General features: G+C 36.3%; 1 protein-coding gene and 1 pseudogene across 1 annotated transcript in view; one reads left to right on the top strand and one right to left on the bottom strand.

Moving 5' to 3' along the window:
* Positions 1–25,285, bottom strand: part of IL1RAPL1 (interleukin 1 receptor accessory protein like 1) — a 1,306,826-nt gene that overhangs the window by 893,936 nt on the left and 387,605 nt on the right. The window lies entirely within an intron of this gene.
* On the top strand, positions 5,028–5,360 carry LOC109457524 (cytochrome c oxidase subunit 6B1 pseudogene; annotated as a pseudogene).

The following is a 25,285-nucleotide window of genomic DNA, read 5'->3' as shown; positions in this document are numbered from 1 at the left end:
AGATGAGCTAGAAGTTTTATTTTCCTTAACTAAGGAGCCTAAGACACAATTGGTATTATCGAATGAAAACTTTGTAAGCAGTTTAGAAGAATGTACCCTCCTCCCCCGACAAGATGAGAGTATGATTACTAGGTGAGGCTGGTCTAAGAAGGATTATCAAAGATGCTTTGAAAAGTACATCTTGATGGTAATAATTGTTAAGTTTGAGAATGAAGAGATATCTGTATTAGAGAGAAAATAAAATGTGCAAGCCTGGATGCGGGGCCAGACTAGAGACGATATAAGAAATCACTAGGATGAAAATAAAGGACATAGGAAAATAAAGATGTTGCATGATCTGAATATGGGGAGAGGGTTTGGAGCCTCAGGGATCAAAATAACATAAACATGAGATGGCAGGGAGAAATTAACAGAGGAAAGGAAAAATCTATAACATATTTTGACAAAAGAATCAGCAGGCATGATTGACTGGCTTTATATGAAGAAAAATGTAAGAAACAAGATTAAGTAGAGTTAGGCTTTGATTCTGGATTATCAAAAAATAGAAAATAGACTCTCTCTCTCTCTCTCTCTCTCTCTCTCTCTCTCTCTCTCTCTTTGCGCACAGGAGTGTAGGGTGCAGGAAGGAAAACAAGAGAGAGGGTGTGGAAAATATTTTAAGGTTTGCCTGTGTAATATGGGGAGATGATTTGTCCTCTTCCCTATTTCTTTCCAGTTGGGGAGAGCTCATAATTGTGAACACGTCGTGCTGTAGAGCTCTCACAGCCTGTTTCCTTCTACGTGGCTGAAGAGTGAAGTTCATTATGTCTGCAGGGACTTGGAAAGCTCACAAATAACAGTGGTCATTAATCATACTGGCTAAATTTCTGAGCTAGAGACAGGAAGGTATGGGAAAGTGTGAAATTCTAGGTTTTCCCTAATGTTATTTTAACTTACTTTCTGACAGATAAGTTCGGGCTGAGTTTATAGTCTGTTGTCAAAAGAAGGCTTGGAATAGCACCTGCTTTGTCTTCCACACCATAAATCTCAACAGCCCAGAACACTGCATGTTTCACACACAACAGAAAAGATACATCATAGCTATTAACCTTTCCCTTAGGTGCTGATAAAGTAAAATAGACCCATTCTTTACAGAAACACTTAGGTATCTGTTCAGATAAATATTCCTGTAGCTAAAATAAAGCCTATAATTTTACAACTCCAAGATTATTTTTACAAAAATATTGCATGTCATTAAATTCTACATCATGAGAATGCAAAAATAATACCTTAAAGACAACAGTACAACAGTTAATTATATTTAAACTTATCATGTAAACAGTGCAAGTTCTCTCTCTCTCTCTCTCTCTCTCTCTCTCTCTCTCTCTCTCTCTCTCTCTTCCATAAATATCAAAGAATTAAATGCAGGATTCTCATTAGTAAGTTGAGGGAGATTTCAGATGACATTTTGGAAAAGGAGAACTGAGCTGTCAAATGACTAAAGCTGGCAGAAGTAATTCTCCTTTGCAATGCTTTTTGAATCCAGGAATTGTGTTGAAGTTCACTTTCTCTTTTGGAAGAGTGCCATTTTTTTCCCCCTGAATAGTCTCAGTTGTTATTTCTGATGCTAGACAGGAAAGACCTGCTAAGAGGTGAAAACTTAAAAGAAAAAAGAAAAAAAAGGCAATTAAGCCATACTGAAATAAAAAAACTTAACATTGGGTCATTTGTGTTTTTTTTGTCAACTTGGTTCAACAGAACTCGTTTAACTTCTCTAAGTACAACACACTTGCAAACGCCCAACGCAGAGAGAACACTCGCCTGGGAAAAGCCTTCCTTAAACAAGCCCAGCTGCACTGAGGGAAAAGGGAGATTTTTTTCTGCCATGACAACTTTTTCATTGCAGAGACCAGCTGCTTTAGCCAAAGTAATCATAAACTTTGTAGAATGGTCTGCACACCATCTGGCTCCCTTCAATGTCTTGGAGACTCCTTCAAAACTGGCTTGAAAAGTGAGTATTTTCCCTTGCATACCAGGTGTATTTACCATTGCTTGGAATAAATCTGGTAGGAATGGCAGGGGGGTGGGGGTGCTTGGGATCTTGGAAAGGACTCAACTTTTTCAGAAATAGACTGAGAAACTGCAAATTGTTAGGATAACCAAGATCTTGGTCTTGCCATCACTTCCTTTTCAGCTTAACAGTAACTGTACATACGTATCTGTAGTTACCCATTGACAAATAAAATCCCACTCTATCCCACTCTCTTGCTTGGCTAAGTCCACTGATTATCGTTTATTTAGTATGCTGCATAAACTAAGCATGACAGTATGCCAATAAGATAATTTCTTCTTTTTGAAACCCACAAAAATAAATGATAAATGCAACAGGGGGAAAATGTCCATCATATATCTTAAATCGCGTCTTGAAACACATTCCATATAAACTGTGGAAATAGAAAATTCCATTTAGCTCTGACAAACTATAAACCAAATACCAACACATCAACTACTAGGCATTTTACTAATAAGTGCATCCCTATGAACAAATGTGGAATAATACCTGTTTATCTTATACTTCCCTCAAGAAAATGATTTAAGAACGATCCTCTTCAAAGCACTCTCTGGTAGTTTATAATAAAACAAATGCACATCCTAGAAATTCGTGTTATACAATAAAAGCTTCTGTCGTTTAACATATTTCTTCATATTTGTTTTTCAGAGATGGAGGTTCACAAAGAGAAGGGTGTGAAAGTATTTGCTTATTGTACAACTTCTTCAACACTCCATAAATGCAGGAACCCAACCTAGATGTTCTGATGATAAAAAGATGCCCTTATATAGAGTGCGCAAGCCCAGGATCAGTGACAAATACATTTAACCTGACAACATGGGATGGTTGGGGTTTTCATGAGATACAGTCATGGTTAACTTATGAATGAGTCTTTTTGCGATTATCACTCAATAAATGAAAAGGAAAATAACCCGATTTTAAAATGGGCAACAGGTCTGAATACACATTTCTCCAAGGAAGATGTACAAATGGCCAATAATTACATGAAAACATGCTCAAAATCAAGGAAATGAAAATCAAAACCACAACAAGATACTAACTTCATACCCCCATGACAGTTGTAATCAAATAATGAAAAAGTTCTGGAACTGGATAATGGTGACAGTTTAACAACACTGTGACTGTATTTCATGCTACTGAATTGTAAGTTTTAAAATGGTAAAAATGGTAAATTTTATATTATGTCTGTTTTACCACATCAAAAAAGAGAGAATAATAATTGTTGGTGAGGATATAAAGAATTCAGAACCATAGTACACTGCTATTTGGAATGTAAAATGATGCAGCCACTTTGGGAAACAGTCTGGCATTTCCTCAAAAGGTTAAACACAGAGCTATCGTATGATCCAGCAATTCCACTCCTAAGAGTATGCCCAAGAGAAATGAAATCATATGTCCACTCAAAAAGTTATCCAAAAATATCCATAGCATTATTCATAACAGCCTGAATTAGAAACAACTGAAATGAACATCAACTGATAAACAGATAAACAAAATGTGGTATACCCATATGGCAGACTATTATTTGGCAATAAAAAGAACGGAAGTACTGATGTATGCTTCAGGGTGGGTGGATCTTAAATACCTCTTATTCAGTGAATAAAGCCAGTCCCAAAGGACAGCGTATTGCATGATTCCATTTATACAAATGTCCAGAATAGGCATAGCCATAGAGCCAGAAAGTAGACTGGGGGTTGCCTAGGGCTGAGGCAAGGAGGGGGACTGTTGTGGTTGAAATGGGGAGTGACTGTTAATGCCTATGGAGTCGTTTCCTGGGGTGATGAAAATGTTTTAAAATTGATTGTGGTGATGGTTGCACAACTCTTGTGTATATATAAAAACAATTGAATTTTACATTTTAAATGGGTGAATTGTATGCTGTGTGGATTATATGTCAATAAAAATGTTATTTTTAGAAAGAGAATGATCCTTTTCCGGTGCATAGAAGATAAGTGTGTGTGGGAGCTTGTGTCAACACAAAGGAAGTTGTGGGGGTTTCAACTGCTCTATTGACAGTCCCCAAAGTTAGCTTTCTATGTTTATCCTCTAGTTGATAGTCTTTTTGCCACTACGTATTCCATACTATTGCACATCTGAGAAAAGAAAAGATAATCAAAGTAAGAGGACAAGAAATTGCCAGGTACATGAAGGGAACTGATAGTAGCTGAGTAATTTGTTTGGTGTTGAGATGGTCTAGAAGGAGAAAACTCTGATCCACCATTTGTCAAAGGGGGAAAGGGCAGTGGACCAGGTTATTTATGAGTTTGCCTGTCTTTCTAAATCCCTACCCTCATAATTGATAAATCAAACTACTCTGACAGTAATGACACAAATATTAGCTGAAGGATTCTAAGTGAAAAGTTCAGAAGAAACTCCTTCATTTGATCAATGCGAAGCAATCCCTAGGTAAGTCATTTCTCCTTGTTTCCCTCTTTTCCTTCTACCTCTTCTTTCCAAGTTATTATATCGGTGCTTTTAAAAATGATTCCTATTTGGAGTACGGTTCATAATATTGTCCGTCTCTCCAATCCTTACTTAAATGTCTAAGCTTCTTTATTTTCAAGTAATATTCTTTCCTGGTAAATAAAGGTTGATAAAGACAAAAATAACAGGCTTGTTTTTTATAAAGTATAATTACATTGAAGAGTTGAAAACATATTCACATTTATAGGTATACAGCATTATTTTTATTTTCAAACTAATATAATAGCTGGTGTTATTGCTTGATTACTTCCATGCATTTAATAGGAAAACAGAAGGAAACACATGGCTTGATGGCTATCTCAGGTCACGTTCACATGCAGAATTTAGTCTCTCTATATCATTTACAGTGTTTAGTAGAAAATTTCCGATCAAAAATAATCCAAACTAGCATGACATGGTTTCATGAGTTTCCTTATTTCATTGCAAAATAGCATAAACTGGAGTGATCTTAGTTTTAGGTTTCCACATTCTATTAAAAATAAGTGCAGACACATTGAGCCGGGGGCCGGCTGATTCAGGGGCTTGTTTAGGAGTCAGCAGCATGGCAGAAGACATCAAGACCAAAATGAAGAATTACAAGACTGCCTCTTTTGACAGCCGCTTTCCCAGCCAGAACCAAACCAGGAACTGTTGGCAGAACTACCTGGACTTCCCCTACTATGAGAAGGCAATGACTGATAAAGGGGACGATATCTCCTTGTGCAAATGGTATGGGCGTGTGTACAAGTCCCTCTGCCCCATAACCTGGGTGTCGGCCTGGGATGACCAGTGAGCAGAAGGCATTTCTTGCATTTCTTGCATCTTCACATTTCTTGGGAAGGTCTAAACTGGCTCCACCCCTTCTCCTCTGTCCTCCATCCTTCTCCCAGGGAGGTGAAGGGGGACCTGGGTACATCCCACCCTGGAATCCTGAATCATGGCTTAAGTAATAATAAATACTTGTTGGAAAAGTATGGGGGGAAACTGCTGATAAAGACATACAATTTGCTTTAAGAAAGAAAAAAGCCCCCTATTCTGATCACTCTCCTATAAGACACTACCATTTTTATTAAATTTACCACATGCTTAAGTCCCCATTCTTTTAATAATATTAATGCAATTAAGCTGTGTTTGATCTTCCAAGTTCTTTATTAAAATAAAATTATTCTGAACAAAATTCTCATAAGAATTGAGGAAATCAGTCTCAATACATTTAAACCTAAAAATAAGTTATTCTTGTATATTAAGTTCCTGGCAACAATACCAAAACAAAAGCCACTTGAAATATAACTGCTAATTCAGTGCAGCAATCTCTGCTATTCAGAGATCTGGTCGTCTCACTTGGCCTCTGATTACTCAGAGCTTACTGCCTGCCGACCTCTCCACATGGAAGTCGAGGGAACATATCAAGCTTATCAGGTCCAAAATGACCTACTGACCACACCCACAATCCAGACCTACTTTTCCTGTCATCTTTTCTAGTTCTTCAGGTCAATCATGAGGTCATCTTTGAAAGCATTCTTTCTTTTACACCTTAAGTCCAACCCATCAACAAATCTTACCTGCACTACCTTCGAAATATATACAGAATCCAACCATTTCTTACTGTCTTCTACTAATACCATTCTAATTTAGATAATACTGTCTTTGACCTGAACTTCCAGAATAGTCTTGTAACTAACTAGCTTCTTCACTTCAGCCCATGGCCCCCTATAGCCTAGCGTGTTAATTTTAAGTCTGCCAAATCATGTCATCGTCTCATATTCCCCTACTTCTCTGACCTCTTCTTACTCTGCCCATCCTTCACCCTGCCCACCAGCTAAGGGACATTTACTCTTCCTACTGTCAAGAATGTTCTTTCAACAGTAATCCTCATGGCTCTCTCCTTCAACTCCTAATCAACAAGGTCTTTCCTAAGGACCTTATTTTAAATTAAAATTCCTTCCAGGAGAACTGACTGTAGGTGGTGAACACACAATGTGAGATATAGATAATGTACTACAGAATTGTACACTTGAAACCTATGTGACTTTACTAACCTCTGTCACCCCAATAAACTTTAATTAAAAGAAAAATCCCTTCCAGACCCCAAACACTTTCTTTCCCTCGTATTACCAATCCTTCTTCTCTGCCTTATTTTCTTCATATGCTTAGTATCATCTGACTTAACATTCATATTACTTATTGTCTAAACCTTCTATTTCACCCACATACCATTCATTTACTTATTTTTCTTAAGTTGTATGGTTCACCTCTACTAGAATGTAAATTCTATCAGGGCAGAAATTTTGATCTGTTTTGTTCAATGGTATATCCTCAGTGATTAGTGCCTACTACAAAGCAGCCACTCCATAAATATCTATTGAGGAAAAAAAAGATAAATTACATATGGAGGTAAAAATTCCTAAGAACAAATTAAGAATACCTGTTGGTATTGTTAATTATTTTCTTTAATATACTTCACAATTTCATGTTTTCAAAATGCATTCAATTAAAAATCTCAGGATAAATATGAGACTACCCAAGCGAGTTAATTTATTTATAGTCAATATGTCATTCATCAAGCTAAATTAGTGACAACTTTAATGATATTTAAAATGAAATAAACAATGCTCATAACAATATTGAAAATTGTCTATTAAGATGTACTTTAATAATTTTCTTATAAAACTAATCAAGTGTCATTATTTGCCGAACTTCCACTTCAATCTTTGCCTTCTCAATAAATCATTCTAATTGCTCTGGCCTGAAACTTAGGTATCTTTTGATTTTCTATCTCTGCCCCTCCAATCCAACCAATCCATGCCTTTTAAGTTATTACTTCAAAGACTACTATCATGAATTTTCCCATAGCTCTTACCACCACTACCATCGTGCTATTCCCAGCCACACAATTTCTCCTCTGGAGAATGGCAACAGTCCCTCCATTGATCATTGCACATACACTGGTTGTCTCTTCCCACCCATTTTCAACACCATAGCAAGAATATTTTTCTTAAAACACAAATTATATCACAGCATTCCACTGATTCCATTGCTTAAAACAATTCATTTTGATTTATAGTAGCTTGCTACTTTTCTAAACTTTCATTTTCAAATATTAATATTTTCAGACTTACAGATGAACTACAAATATAGGACAAAGAGATCCTGTCATATACTCTTCATTCAATTTCCCCAAATGTTAAGGATATACTTAACCACAGCATAATTTTCAATTCAAGGATTCAATAAGAATATGATAATGACTCCAATAAGGAGCTAATATCCAAAATATATAAGGAACTCATAAACTCAACAACAACAACAACAACAGAAAGCAATCTAATTAAAAACTGGGCAGAGAACCTGAAGAGACACTTCTCCAAAGAGGACATACAAATGGCCAATAGACATATGAAAAAATGCTCGACATCACTAATCATCAGAGAAATGCAAATAAAAAACACAATGAGATATCACCTCACCCCAGTTAGAATGACTATCATCAACAAGACAAATAGTAACAAGTGTTGGAGAGGCTGTGGAGAAAAAGGAACCCTCATACACTGTTAGTGGGAATGCAGACTGGTGCAGCCGCTATGGAAGGCAGTGTGGAGGTTCCTCACAAAATTACGAATAGAATTACCATATGACCCAGCAATCCCTCTCCTGGGTATCTACCCAAAAAATCTGAAAACATTTATACATAAAGACACGTGTGCTCCAATGTTCATTGCAGCTTTGTTTACAGTGGCCAAGACATGGAAACAACCAAAGTGTCCTTCGATAGATGAATGGATAAAGAAGATGTGGTATATATACAATAGAATACTGTTCTGCCATAAGAAAAGATGAAATAGTGCCATTTGTGACAACATGGATGGATCTTGAGATTATAATGCTAAGCGAAATAAGTCAGACAGAAAATGTAGAGAACCATATGATTTCACTGATATGTGGTATATAAAACTGAACACAACAAAAGAACAAGACAAATAAATGAAGAAACAAAACCTCATAGATACAGACAATAGTTTAGTGGGGAAGGGGGAAGGGGGGTGGTAAATAAAGGTAAAGGGGATCAAATATATGGTGATGGAAAGAGAACTGACTCTGGATGGTGAACACACAATGTGATATATAGATGATGTATTACAGAATGGTACACCTGAAATCTATGTAACTTTATTAACAGTTGTCACCCCAATAAACTTAAAAAAAAGAATATGATATTATTAACTAATTGAATACAGAGGCTACTGGTCTGGTAATCGCACTTTGAGCGTGACTGCTCTTGTCACATTTGATTTCTCTGGGATCCTTAATCACACAAAGCTCATTCCAGCATCAGGACCATTGTGTTAGTTTTTCCCTCTGTCTCAATCTCCTCCCCACATCATGGCATGGCTGGCTCTTCTCATCATTCAGGTCCACTTGGGAACACTTCCTGACCATCTAGTCTAAAGTAGTTTCCCTGTTTTATTTTCACCAGAGTGCTTATCACTACTTGACAGTTTACCATATATATAGTGTGTGTGATCAAAAGATACAGTTAATGTTTAAATTAAAAAAAATTACAGTGAAAGATACATCGCCATTAATCCCCCTCAAAATATTACCTGTTGCTTTGAACACACTTATTCCATCCTTCTTGCCAATTTCTGAAGCAGTTCTGGAAGTCCTCTTTTGTGAGTGTCTTTAGTTACACTGTTGTGATTGCCTCAATATCCTGAATTGATTCAAAATGTTTACTTTTCATGGTCATTTTGACTTCGGGTAAGAGCCAGAAGTCACATGGTGCCAGATATGGTGAATAAGGTGGGTGAGGACACATCATAATGTTTTTATTTGATAGAAATTTCCATACCAGGAGCTATGTGTGATATGGAACCTTTCCGCTGTGATCACAAAATACGGTGAATGCTGCTGCCGAGTGCCATCCAACGGAAAGGCAAGGATCTTCAATATGGGAAGCAGCATGTCGAACCGTAGTTACAATGTGTGGTAAGTTTATACTTGTTCAGTGCAGTCAGTTGGGTGTGAGCTACGGTTGAGAGATGGTGTGTTTTAAAGTGTGCTGTAAATCATTCTTCATCATCACAATTCATGTCACACTGAATTCGACCTATGTTTGGTTGAAAGAACACCAAATTTTGTAGTACCAAACTCTAATGCAAGCCCACGGTCAATAATTGTGTCTGTTTTATTACTTACGTAATTACTAGTACTTACTATAATATCTCCCACAGAAGAGATACCCAATAAATACTTGTTAAATAAAAGACAAACACTACTAATCATACGGTATTCATCTATGTCATATTTGAGGTTCCATATTCCACATTTTCATTTAATTTATTAAAAAGGTATATGCTTGAACATAAAATTCTATCTCAGTATTCTCATTAACAATATTTTGTTCTTAAGTTTCATGCTATCCAAATAGATTTTTGTCTTGATATCGCTCTTTAAAACAAGAACTTCAGTTAAATATCACCTCAGTCCTTGGAAAATAATTAGCTTTTGCCAAAATACTTGCATTGTATCTATCACATATCAGGACTTTTTATGTTAATATATAACATTTCAGAAAGATCAAGGATGAGATATACATATATCATTGAACTTTTATTTATCATGGAATCAAAGGTTAAGTTTTAATAAAATATAAGGTCGGAAGAACAATAATCTCCGCCCATTATGTAAATTCCTTGATGCACTTTTAAACTATCTTAATGGGATCCAGTTACATTTTTATAACACCGTTTCACATTTTATCTGATATGCTTAAAGTTCTCAGATTTTTGAAGCTCTTGACTGTCATGTTTCATTATTCATCGGTTTAATATTTTCTGAGAATCTAGTTAAAAAATATATTTTGTGCATGCTCTCATACATAAAACACATACAGTAGACTCGCTTTTTTCTTTTGATATATGTTACCATCTCTTTAAAAGACTCCCATAAAATATTCAAAAGGAGAAGGATTGTTACATTTAGAAGAAAATCATGGTCAAATGTAAATTGATATAACAGCAAACTATGTATTTCCGATTTCTATGAACAAGCATCCATTATCAAAGCATTTGTATGTGAGGATATGTGTGTCCACACTCATTTGTTTAGCTGTCTCTTTTTCTAAATTATAATTTGTGTCCCAAATTGTATGAGAAATTAAAGCTATGAATTTCACACCTCATTGGCATTCAGGTGTTTGAAATTATGGAAGAAAAAGGATCCCTATTCCAAAGGTCTCCAAAGAGATGATATGAAAATAGTCCAAAATAAAACCATCCTTCTTATGCATATCATCACTATTGGGTGAACCACACAAGAATGCTCAATTTTGGCATTTTGATTCTATAGTTGGAGATATACAAATGTCTGTCTGTCCTGGTATCATATATCTTTGCAGTTGGTGCACTCTGCACATGGAAGGATCTAAATGGATGTTCACTGGCAGAGTGGCTGGCCTCAGATTCCACCTATTCTGTTTGTCCCCTAGTAACTACGTGGTATAGAACTTTAGCTTCACTCTTACACATGGGTCAAAAGAGAGAAACAGAAAAAAATAGTGGGAAACATAAGCTTGAGATAACAGGTTAAAAAGAAATACTGAATACTTGTCTGTTTCACTGAAATAGAAAACTATTTCATATGTCAAAGGATTTTAGATTAATTCTCATTTGATGCAGATATCACCTATCCAGATCTATTGAACTTCACTTACCAATGATACTATTCATGATTTAGCTTTAAAAAACTTCTGAGATCTAATACAACAAGGTAAGCTTATCCTAGATAAGATCTCAAAGGGAAGCTGGAGGATTTGGCTCAGAAATGAGACAGACTGAAACAAAGACGGATGAAGTTTCAATATAATGCCTAAAGCAGATTAAGGTTATGTCCACTCAGGAATGAAACAACTGATCAATTGGAGAGTGAGGGTGCTGACTTGGTGGCTACTGGTCCATTCATTTTTTTTTAATCTGTGTTTAACTTTGGAGAAACAACGCTCCTTTGAGATTTTTACCTTTGTTTGGTTGCTCAGATGTAGGTTCAACAAATTATAATTCTGAACATAAAGAACAATATCAGAAAAGACATCTGCTTGTTAAAATACAAGAATGAGCCAAATCACCAAGTGTCTTGAAAATATTGTAAACTTGATTTGTTTTACCAGACATTGTTTTTTGTCATAACTGTTTAACATAACTACCTAGGAATGATTTTTTTCTACCATAAACTTTATTAGAATAGAGTTATACATTTGTGACACATTTTAAGAAAATTTTAGCTTTTACAACCATAAATTTGATTTCTCAAAATATGAACTACACAAAGAACTGATGGAAATTTCCAGAAGGAATAAACATTGACTATTCTAATTTTCTGTTCACATGGAAATCCTGATTAAATTACCTAAGTACAGAAATGATATTAGTTGTGTTTACAACTTTGTCTTTATACACATTTAGAATATATATAATTGTTTGATACAAAATTTAAATGTCACAGCAAATACACTACTGCAGGAGTTTCATTGATTCTTGTATATGTATCAGTATATCAGTACATGTATAAGTCTTCTACAAAGACTATTAAGGTATCTTAACGTGGCATCTTGAACACAAATGAACACCTGACCTGGCTTCTCAGATTCAAAATTACAATTCTTTTCAGTGTGTTGAGGCAGCTTGTTTTCTACATTAATAATGAAATAATGTTTTCAAATTTATTTTCTGCCATTTGTCATCTTAATAGAACAACAAAAGAATGTTTAGGAGCAATGAGTAGGTAATGGACAGAATGTAAAGGAAGTAAAAAGTAAGTGGCTTCCATTACAGCTAATAAGAGATGTAATGAGATAAAGCCACAAAAACAGTCAACAAAATCCTGGCCTTGTGACCAGCTGTTCCACTAGCCAAGAATTCTGTGAAAATTTGTGATGGTTCTATCCCAGCGCATCTCTCTTTTGCCTACCGAAGTCAGTGATAAATCGAAGACAGTGGTGAAACATGCCTTTATAAGAATTATCTCAGTGATTGAATAAAACCCAGAAGCCAAAATCAAACCTAAAGCATATGCACAGAAGAGATAGTGTTTCATTGGGCAGAAAACTACAACAAAACACTTCCAGCTGTCTTGAACAACTGGTGCCCCAGTGTACTTATTCTGGATGCCTTGTGAAACTTTCTTTTTTTATATCTCAATTACAAGGTGAAGTGAAAATTACATATGCAGCCCAACCAGACAAATCACTCATTGATAAATTTGAGATACGGTAATCACTTGCACTGTAAAAGTAAGAATAATGTCTTTGAATTTTGAAAAGCATCTTCCATATGAATTTACACACTCATGCTCCAAGATGAATATGTGAAAGACAGAGATCTGGCTTTTTCAATCTCCATGCTTCAAATGCAGACTAGTTAAAAAAAGCTAACCACAGGTGTTCCGCAACTTCCGCCCTGGTCTCCCGATCCACAGGACACTAGCAGCTCTTTCCATTAAACATCTAACAATGACACATATGTAGGTTGTAGGTGAGAAATTCACCCTGAAGTGGCTGCAACTTCAAGTATACTCCCTAGCACCCAAGCTGTGAAATTCTCCAGCCTGCTTGCAGGAGGTCCTGAAGGAGCTATATGTGGGGGACAGTGAGAATGCCAGATGGCAGTTTGTGAGAAAATCTGGGATCAGGGCAGTCAGCCAAAGACAGGGGACTGGATAAAAAAAGATGATCACCAAGAATATACCCTTCCCCCAACCACCACAAATGAATGGAAGGTGAATTAAGGCTCTCTTCCTCATACAGGTAAAAAATACTTCATGCAATGTTTCATCCATGTGTGCAATAAATAAAACAAGAATTATAAATGTATTGTGCTGATTTATCTTACTTTCATCTTTTGCTTCATCAGTAATAAAAAGAAAAAGCAAGCCCATTGACAAGGAGTCTGCGGGCGAACTTACAAATAAAGTGTTTGAAAAATTGTAATTGTATCACCGGAAGTAGATGAGAATGCTTCAAGGAACCACTTTCTACTTGATTTGTGAGTAACAGGGGCATGTGCATTGTATTGATTATTATTGTGCGCCTTTATCACCTTTATTGTTTGCTGCAGTATAGCCCTTTGAAGGTCTGCCAAACCCCTGCGGCTTGCTCAAAAGCGGGGCTGAATTTTAATTAAGCCGAGCCAAATAGACACAGAACAGTTGAACTTGATTAGACCACTTGTCCTGATGCACACACAGAGGGCATTCAGCACACTTACTCCAATAACTGACAAAGTCAGTTCATATGTTTGGTGAAATTATCAAGATAAAAACCACTGTGTGTCAAAATACTCCTTCTGTGTAAGATTTCTGCTTCTCTATTTTAATCCAATAAGCCACCAAGGAAAGCTGAGAGGGAAGGTAGCCAGTGAGGATATATGCAGCATAATATCTTGATAACAATAATATTCTATATTCCCTAGGAAGAAAAATATATGAGTTTAGTAATTAGGATTCAATTGCATTGTTTAAGTTGAGAAATTAGTGTGTGTGTTTGTGTGTGTATTGATCTTATTTCTAATATTTCAACCTGTAGAAAAGTTTACCACAGAATTTAGCCCAGATAAGGGAGTAGGCAGGATGTCAGAATTTCATGATTTTTAAAATTTTGATATGTAAGGAAGAGCAAAGCATCCAGGTTTTTGGCTTGTGCAGCAGAACTGTTCCAAAATGTGTTCTCACAGTAACTTCTGAAATCAGCCACTGTAATTTTCCCACAAAGCATGGAGAATTGAGTTTCTGATAGGGCCACGATTCTGCAAAGAAAGTTACTATATAAATTGACTTTGTTGCTAAATTAGACTAACTAATCTCTGGAATATTGTCTACAACAACTTTCCTGTGTAGGCTTTGACTTTTAGCAAAAACCCCACCTTCTCTAAAGTTGGAGAACTGATCATAGGCAATATTTCAACGTTAAATGCACAAAGGAGATACTCTTTCTATATACGTGTACCCAGGGTGACAGAGAAATAAATCCTAAAATATGAATGAGCTAGTATTTCTGAAGGTATCAGTGAAAATTCGAAGATAAGGTCTAAAAGTTGAAACAGAACTTTGCATATACATCAAGGTACAAATACATTGGAAAGAGTGGTTCTTCCTCTGATAAATTCAAATCGATAAGTTTTTAATAGAATTTTGCACTTCCCAAAATCCTAATACCAACTGACTACACTTAATCCTAAAAAATAATCCTTCCCTCGGGATTAGCAAAATAAAAAATTAGTAAATTTCTCAATATCAATGGATGCCTTTTCTGTGCAGGAAAGCAACTCGGATTTTAAAAAAGAAAACAGAATCTAAAGTTCTCATCCTTGACAATGGCAAGAAAAATTAGGTATTTCAACTACTTTTTTTATCTGTTGCCATTTCACTATTTATTCCTGTCCACATGAAGGACAAAACAGTTTCTTGATAATTTAACTAATATCCCTGATAAATATACTTTTAATAGTAAGTCATTCACTAGAAAAAACATGGACTTTAAAGCCAGATCTTTCTGAATTTGAATCCTACCTATGTAATTTCCTAGCTACATTCTGTTCCTCAATTTACTTAACCTCCATTTTATCAGATATAAAATGGGAAGAAATAACACCTTGGGAGCAAACATAACATATAAGAAATATTACATTTAATTTCTACATTATGAATTTTTAAATAAAGTTTTTAATGTGCAAAAGTTGAATAGACTCATATGATAGGAAGCCAGTTTCCATTCCACGAGACCTACCATATATTTTTAAAATATTCAATTAGATCTTAACTTTTAGGCACAACAACCTCGAGGGTGTTAAAGTATTGGCATGTTGAATGTACTCTTTGATTCTGTTATTTTTCTTCTCAATGGAGACCGCTAGCTACCAGTTTATGTCTAATGTGTTCAGATCCACACAAGGCTAATGGGACATGTATGATTTCCTTGTGTCCATATTATCAACATCGGCATTTCATTTGGGATTTCTACTCATTTTCATAAAATAAATGGACAACTCTTTAAAAAGAAAATAACTGCACCAACAGTGCTCTTTAGGATAAGAGGGGAATATTCCTGAAACTCAACTGATGATTGGCATTTAGCACTTTGATGAAATAACCTGAAGTCTTCATCTCACATCTGCTATTCAAAAGGTCAGACTGTGATTCATCAAAGGCCATGTATGAATGCCTATGTATACTACATTAAAGGATAGATTATGCCAGTCAAATCTACAGAACATGAAGGAAAATCTCTGTACATATGTGTTACTCTGTATTTTCTGTAGGACTTAGTTTCTAATGACCATGCATTAGTATACCATCCCTATTGGGGTTTCCAGGTGGGAATTCCCATCCGTTCTCAGGAATTTTTTTCGCTTTCCCATTCCCAATCTCAAGATAAATTGGTCAGAAAATCGGGAAAATCGGCTTCTTGAACCCAGGTGGTTGGTAGTATCAGCCGTCACTTTGTGGAAACGATTCATCATGGAGAACAGAAAACAGTTTATATCTCGGGATTCAGGAAAGGGAAAGCGAAACAAATTCCTGAGAACAGGTGGGAATTCCCGTCTGGAAACCCTAATCCCTATCCTCCTACACTCTGTCTTTCAACCCCCTTCATTCCTCTATTACAGTGATCACAATTGGTATTTTTTAATTTATGTTATGGGTTTTATTGTTTTCTCTCTGCCTCCCTTATACTTTGTGGACTCCATGTGGCCAAGGACCTCCATCTTTTTAAATTAGCAATGCATATAAACTGTTTTTAAAACAGTGCCTAACACACAGTCAAGGCTCAACAAATATTTGTTGAATGAATCCCACATGAATAAAACCTGAAGTCTAAAGGATAAGCTTCCAATTCAGGAAAGATGAAGGGCATCTGTTTTTTGTTTTTGTTTTTGTTTTTTCGTCTTTCCCCCTGCTAATTACTTTCACTTACAAAGTAATATGCGCATTAGATTGAATCATATCCAGTGTATATTTGTTACTCTTTCTTTTTTACTAGATCACAGAGGTGGAAGAGATCTTGAGATGTTTTCATGCCTTGAGGTACTGCTACTACTCGAAGCACTAAGTAAACATTAGATTTTTTTTAAAACTCTAGAGGCCTCATGAAATTCAGATTAGAAATAATCTTGCCTAGAGGGTAGAAAAAGGGTGACATCTACAAATGATTCTAATATATAACCCAAATTTAGACCTTACAAATATTTATTCTCATGGCAGATAGTAAATTTTGAGCTTATAATTACAGTCTACCCCATCCTCTCTCTGGGAATGAGGGTTTTGTGTTTAGTGTTCTTGGTCAGGGACCTGTTGATATAATGGTTGGAATAATGGGTACAGAGGCAGAGCTGAAAAGGTCTACTGAAGAGGTGGGACGAGGGGGCCAGTAAGAGAGGGGAGGGTGCACGATATGAAAAGATTGGTGGCGGGAAGTGTTTGGAGACGAAGGGAGAAGAGAGCACTGAAGCATGGTAAAGATCTTCAAGGAGAGAAATGAGTAAAGAGGATCCCTAAATACTTTAGCCATTCTTCCAAAAAACTCGTAAATACCAAACTTATCTTTCAAAGTTTGTTTTGATTGTTTTCTTTTTCTTTGGTTGTTGGTAAATATAGGATCTGTGTTTCTTTGTAGTGTGGCACTGGCCTGAGAGTGACAGAGTGATCTAGTGTTGTGTGAGTTACCATCTTAACGGTAGTTGGCCAGTCTCTAAAGTATTACTGCTCTGTCCAATACGCTGTCCAATTGCTACATGGTGGTTATTTAAAATTAAATTAAAAATGTAAATAAAATTAAAACTTCTGTTTCAGGTCAGTTTCACTAACCACATTTCCAAGGTTCAATAGCCACATGTGACTAGTGATTAATGACTTCCATATTGGAAAGCAAAGATACAGGAAATTTCAATCATAACAGAAAATGCTATTGGACAGCATTGTTCTAGAACTTTGGGCTTATGTCTCACACAGGCTATTCAATATATTTTTGTCCACTTCAGGGATGGTGTAGACGCCTGATCATGGCACTACATACCTGAAGCTGAAGTTGAAGAGTAATGAATGTCATATATATATACATATATATATATACACACACACACATATATATACATATATGTGTGTATACATATGTATATATATACATATATACATATATATATATATATGTATGTATATATATATATATATATATAGTAACAGGAAGTGGAGTACAGCATTAGGAATAGACACAGTGGAAATGTAATGGCTCTGTGCGATGTCAGAGGGACAGTGGATGGGGAAGGGGGTTTATCACTGTGTGAGGGATATAAATGATAAATGTCTAACTATTACATTGTTTTATACACCTGAATCTAACTAAAATAAAAAACAACTTTGGTCCTATTAGCAGCATAAAGAAGATATTTTATCATTATTCATTCTACTTAAAGTAAATATAAAATATTGATAATAAAGATACATTTTTATGTCTTCAGTATACTAGTATCCAGAGATCTCACAGTCATTTCCACTTCTGTTGTTGAAACTATTATCACACAGATTTTTGTGATATAGTCTTGTTCCCTCCCTATATTAATTGGATACTTTATTTATTCAGGATTACACTTTCTTAATCTATTAAATCATGTGGAGACTTTTCAAAATGACAGTAAAGCCGCTCAGTAGATAAGATAAATATCAAGAAAATAGTAATTATATTTTGGCTAATAATTTTGTGTTAATATCAGAATAACATAATATGGGAGTAAAAGGCAGTGCCGATTAAAATATAAAACAAATGGATGAATAAAAATGCCCTCAAAAGATGAACCCCCAAGTTAGTGTGAATTGGAACTTCTAAATGTGGCTGGGACAGAAGGAAGTGCATTGCTCCTACGCTAATGTTAATCCTTAGTAAATCATAAATCATGCAGGAAGAGAACCCAGGGAGACACACTTTAGATTAGTGTTGTTGCTAGAGGAATATCAAAAGTAGAAACACGAACAAGTAGCCGTGGAAGGAAAGTTAGAGATACTTTAGTCTGATTACCACTCTAACTGTCTAAGTAATTTAAATAATTCTACGGTGGGCAGGATGACGGAAGCTTCAGCAAAATAAATAGCAGTCAAGGATCCAGTCAAACCAAATGATATGCACGTTTATTTCATATATGGATAAGTTACTTAAAATGGTTGAAACATATTTACATTATATGCAATAATAGTTAAATTCAAGATTCTTTATGGTTAAAATGTATTGCTCTCTAGTTACATACATGATGCTGCTATGCTTAAAAACCTTTGAACAAAAGTAACTAAGTAGAAGAATGCAATAACTGAAATAAAGAATACAGTAAAGGGAATCAACAGTGGATTAGATGAAGCAGATAATCAATCAGTGATTTAGAAGATAAGGTAACAAAACACACCCAATCAGGAAAGCAAAAAGAAAAAAAGAATGCCAATAAAATAAGGATAGTTTAAGGGACCTCTGGGACAACATCAGATGTAATAACATTCACATCATAGGAGTACCACAAAGAGAAGAGAGAGAGAAAGGAACTGAAAACCCATTTGAAGAAATAATGACAGAAAACTTCCCTAACATGGCAAAGGAAATAGGCATACAAGCCCAGATAACACAGCCAGTCCCAAACAAAATGAACTCAAAGAGGCCCACACTAATACACACCATAATTAAAATGCCAAAGGTTAAAGACAAAGATAGAATCTTAAAAGTAGCAAGAGAAAAGCAGTTAGTTACCTACAAGGGAGCTCCCATAGGACTGGCAGCTATTTCTCAACAGAAACTTTGCAGGCCAGAAGTAATTGGCACGAAATATTCCAAGTGATGAAAAGCCATGACCTACAACCCAGATTACTCTACCCAGCAAAGCTATCATTTAGAATCTAAGGATAGATAAGGAGCTTCCCAGACAAGAAAAAGTTAAAGGATTTCATCACCACCAAACCAGTATTAAAAGTAATGCTAAAGGGACTTAAGAAGAAAAAAAAACAAGAGATCAAAAATATGAATAATAAAATGGCAATTACTACATATCCATCCACAATTAATTTAAATGTAAATGGATTAAATGCTCTAATCAAAAGACATAGGGTGGCTGAATGGATAAGAAAACAAGATCCTTACATATGCTGCCTAAAAGAGACTCACTACAGATTGAAAGACACGCAGACTGAAAGTAAAGGTATGGAAAAAGATATTTCGTGAAAACAGAAATGTTAAAAAAAAAAACAAAAAAACAGCTAGCGTAGCAATACTTACACCAGACAAAATAGACTTTAAAACAAAGGCTATAACAAGAGACAAAGAAGGACCCAGAAACCCCACTTCTGGGTATTTATCTGCAGGAACCAAAAACACTACTTCGAAGGAACATATACATCCATATATTCATTGCAGCATTGTTTACAATAGCCAAGATGTGGAGGCAGCCTGCATGTCCATCGATGGAAGAATGAATAAAGAGGAGGCGGTACATTTGTATATACAATGGAATATTGCTCAGCCATAGAAAAGAATGAAATCTTGCCATCTGCAACAACATGGATTGACCTAGATGGCATTTTGCTGAGAGGAGTAGATCATACAGAGAAAGACAAATGCCATATGATTTCACTTATATTTGAAATCTAAAGAACAAAATAAATGAACAAACAAAATGGAAACAGGCTCATAGATACAGAGAACAAACTGACGGTTGTCAGATGGGAGCATGGGTGAAATAGGGAAGGTATTAAGAAGGACAAATTAATAGTTACAACATAGTCTTGGGGATGTAAAGTACAGCATAGGGAATATAGTCAAAAATATGGGAATAACTATGTATGGTGTCAGATGGGTACTAGATTTATCAGCGTGATCACCTTGTAAGTTATAGAAATGTCTAATCATTATGTTGTACACCTGAAACTAATGTAATATGGTATGTCAACTGTAATTGAAAAATTATATATATATATTAAAAAATTAGAAACTTAAATATATACATACATATATGTATATATATAGTGATAAACACAAAGTTACTATTTGACCTAGACATTCCACTCCTTGGTATATATATCAAAGAGAAATAAAAGCATATGTCCACACGAAAACTTGTTCATTGATATTGATAGCAGGATTATTTATTATAGCCAGATGATGGAAATAAACCAAATGTCCATTTGGTGAATAAATAAACAAAATGTGTTCTATCAATACAATCGAGTATGACTCAGCCATAAAAATGAAGTACTGATCCATGCTAAAACATAGATGAAACCGTAAACATTATGCTAAGTGAAAGAAGCCAGCCACAAAGACTACATAATGTATGATTCCACTTCTAAAATTCATCCAGAATAAGTAAATCTATAGAGAGAGAAAGTAGATAATTGGTTGCCTAGGGCTGGGGGAAGGAGGACTTGCGGGTGATAGGTAAAGGGTATGGGCTTTCTTTACAGGGTGATGAAAATGTTCTAACATTGATTGTGGTGATGATAGCTCAACTGTGAATATACTAAAAACCATTGAATTGTACACTTTAAATGGATGAATAGTATGGTATGAAAATTATGTCTCAATAAATCTGCTTTTAAGAAGGAAAAAAAAAGAGTAACTAAGTAAAGAACTAGGAAAGTTGATGACACTCAGGTTAAGTGTGGAAGTACTGACCTTAGGATACAGGGTGTATAATTTAATGTATTGGTGCCTCTATTTGTCTTTAGGAAACTCTGAAACACATCTCAAGCTCCCTCAAAAGTGAAATGTTAAAAATAAATGGAATACACACTCTTATTTGATTAGAAGCTTCCATAAAAGAAAGGTACTGAATACAGTGTGGTGCTCTATCCTGATTACTGAAGAACACCATATGAATAATAATATTTACTGACTGCTTCCTGTATTCTAAGTGCTTTACATGTAATGACTTCATTACTCCTCACAACTCTGTCAAGCTGGAAGGTCAGCTGGAAATAAGAAATACAGAGGTGCCATCATTATCCCCGTATTATAAATGAGGACATTGGAAGACTGAAGCCACGTTCTGATCCCAGTGCTAATAGGTTGGTTCCGGAAGAGCTTTCTCACAAATGATTAGAGCAGGCTTCCCAGAGGACCTAGTGAAAAGTATAGATATCAGCAAAGAGTCAAGCAGCACTACAGAAAACAACCGCAAATCTAAGGAGGCAACGGCACGTATGCTGAACCTGCTGCTGTATTTGGAACAATGAAACTGGAAGAGAAACCAGACACTCCACAATCCCATCAGATTTGACCTGATCAATTTTTGAGAAAAATAGAGAAGTGCCCTCAAATTGGAAGGCTATCTGCTTTATCCCTAAGATCTTATCAAAGAGCCTGATGTATTATAAGCTTTTGATAAAGGTTTAATGCTTATATACAGAAGGACTGCATAGGACAGGAGCTAGGAAGAATCCCTGAAGCAGTCATGCAGAGGGGTCTGGGGAGTGAGACAGACAAAGCGGGAGGGAGGGCTGTGTGAAGGAGACAGCATTACTGCTGGGCCTTACATAATCAGCAGGGTTTCGAGAGCTGGAGAAAATTAGGGGTTGAGTTGGGATACTTCAAGACTAGGGAGGAACGGGCACAAAAGGGAGAAGGTGCAGCTGTCCCTTTGGACCTTCCTCTGACTGCAGTGAACACCGACTCTGGGCCAGGCCCTATCACAGCACTGGGAAGAAGGGCAGATCAACATTTTCATCACATGCAGGAGGTAAACGGGAAGAAAAGACTAGAAGAGAAGAAATCACAATATGGCGCATCATGCAATATAGACATCCTGCTCAGGAGTGGGGAGAGGAACAAAGAGTTTGTGTATTATCTTGCCAACTAGAAGTGAAGTGCCTTGAGAAAGGAACCATATCTTTACACACTTTAAAGGCCATCATATGCTCTCTTGCATATAGCTGGTAATCAGCAAATCATTATCTGAGAAGTAGTAGGACATAATAGGAAAGGTATTGGTTTAGGATTCTTGAAATAGAACTGTTTCAATTTCCTTGTCTGTGAAAAACAAACAAAATGCTTGTTAGATCGTGTTAGAATTCTTTTCAGATGTATTCATTAAAAACCCATGTTAGGATTGTCAATTGTTTAACATCACCATTAATAGGGAGTTCTCCGTCAAGGGGCACGATGTGCTGGTTAGAAAGCAACCTGGCCTTCGGTCATGACAGCCTAAAAGCAGCCCAGCTCATTCAACCTGCGACATTGGGCTAAGCACAGAGTTCTATCAGATTTCAGATTCTTGACCCCGGATGCTTAAAAAAAAAAAAAAAGGAGGGCAGGGAGGGGGAGAAACTACCCAGGTAAGTCAGATACACACTTGTCCTGAACCCAACTGCAAAACTCCTCTTGACAGAAAATTTGTGCGCTTGAGTATTTCAGCTCAAAGGTCATATCTACGAATCAATTACAATCATCATAAATGGGCAGTGTAGTGGAGGATGTACAGAGTGAGATTCATCATCTTTATTAAGGAAGTCCGACTCCAGGTTGCAGGCATTGGATAAAGCACTTCTGTGAAAGAATCATGTCAAAAATGAAATTGTGGCTACAGTTAGAAAATTTAAATAGAGGACATAGCACCGGGTTAATATAACAAACGTCACACAGGTTAATAAACATTTAACATGATATATGCATGCCTTAGACTGGTCAGTTACATTCAGTGGAGTGGGAATATACCTAGGTTAATTTGTAATGAGGTGCTGGAAGAGACAACAACAATTAGAAGAGGTGAGAAAATTGGGGGGGGGGGCAGAGAAATTGGTTTGTTCACATGAAACAGCCTGTGGAAAGGATTGGAGATAGGAAAAGAGAACTCCCTGCAAGTGACAGAGAGCCATTCTGTCTCAATGAATCAGCCATTGCTCTCAAGGGAGTCGAGACAATTTGCATGTTTAGTGATTGATGTGGAGCGAGATCATAAATCACATCCAGTCGTAGCTCAAAGGCTCTGCTATCTCAGACATAGAAAAATGAACATTTGTACTCTATACCTCAAGTATTCACATTGTTCAAATGCACTATAATTTCAGGAATGATCTGAAAATATCCATCAGTCAGCACTGCTGAACTTGGAGCACATAGAACTCTATCATTAGGAATCATTTACCATTTAATGTGGTGGATTGAGGGCTTCAGGTATTTTCAACTTTCGAAAGATTTAATAGTCTTTTTATCAACATGCTGCTTTGTTCCCATAACCAAGGGGAAAACAAAAACAACCACCACAACAACAAACTTGTTACCCAGGAGATAGAAATACATATTCAGTGTACTGGTAATTTTTCTGACTCTGTTTTCAGAAATACAATTCTTTTCTTTTTGCTTTAGGATTGTTGATTTTGCTCTCCGATTAAAGCTAATGTTAAAAGTGAGAGCAAGAGAAACAAAATGTATTCTCCATGGAGAGTAATTCTATTACCATTGCTGGAGCAATCTGGTAGCTAAGAGGTATATTCTTTCAAGAAGAAAAATTGCCTCTACCCAAATAGTGACTGCATATTCTATCTTTCAGTATAAAAAGCAATGATGACACAATTAGCCTTAGAAACTAGTGAATTACTAACAGGGAGCATAAAACAGGGCAAAAAGGAAACTGCCAATACCTTGTACTTTATTCAAGATACACAAGAAAGTATCTTGAATAAAGTACAAGAAAAATGATATTGTTGCATTATTAAAAACTGTCTAAAAAGGAAACAATCTCTTTGAAAATGGGAGGATGAGGAGCTATCCAAGTGAGTTCATGATGCTCCCTCGTTCCAAAGATGTTAGTTCCTGCCCCACTGTCACTCTCTCCAATAAATGACTCTTGTCATAATTTATGGGATTTTACGTATCCACTGAAAACAATTCTCTCACCGTTTTGACCTATTAATTCATCGAACTCCTTCACTCCAGAGATCTTTTCCTCCACCCTGCCCTGGCCACTTGGCCTCATGGTCGTACCCTAGATTTTGTCGCAAGATCAGCTTTAAGCATCACACTTCATAACCTCCACCTCCTAAGTTTCTGGCTGACTCTATCTTGGTACCCTGATTCCCACAATTCCTTCATATCACCATGTCCCGCAATTCATTCATCCTACTGGCTCCCATCCTGCATATCCTCACTTTTCTTATGAAGCATAAACTCTATGGTTTGTCATTGTAACCACTTTCTTGTGCTCATATCCCTGTGTCCTCTCTCACTTCCGGACCTTATTTGATAAATCTGAAACCCTGCTACAGCTAACTGAATCTTCTGGAGGAAAACACACAATCATTCTGACTAGTCTCATTGTAAATTCATGACCACTACATTCAAATTGGCTCTTAGCATGACCCGGCAATCTTACTATATGAGGTCAAACAGTTAAGTTCGCGAACTCATCCTAGGAAAAGTGCTACATATCTCATAGCTGAATATGACTACAGTCACCTTCGAAGTACTCCCCTTGGGAAGCTATGCACTGATACCAGTGCCTAGTCCACCCTTCAAAGCAATTTTTGGAACTCTTTTTCTGGAATGACCATTAGCGTTGTTGTCATATTACCCTTGATGTCCTGAATGTCATCAACATGTGTTCCTTTCAATATTTCCTTTATCTTCAGGTAAAGAAAGAAGTCATCGGGGGCCAGATCAGTTGAGTAGGGAGGTTGTTCCAATACAGCTATTTGTTTACTGGCTAAAAACTCCCTCACAGACAGTGCCGTGTGAGCTGGTGCATTGTCGTGATGCAAGAG

Source organism: Rhinolophus sinicus, chromosome 18 (assembly GCF_057876585.1).
Source record: "Rhinolophus sinicus isolate RSI-liver-muscle chromosome 18, RSI-T2T, whole genome shotgun sequence".
Lineage (NCBI taxonomy): Eukaryota > Metazoa > Chordata > Mammalia > Chiroptera > Rhinolophidae > Rhinolophus > Rhinolophus sinicus.
The sequence above is the reverse complement of the archived record's forward strand: the minus strand, read 5'-3'. Positions and strand labels throughout refer to the sequence as shown.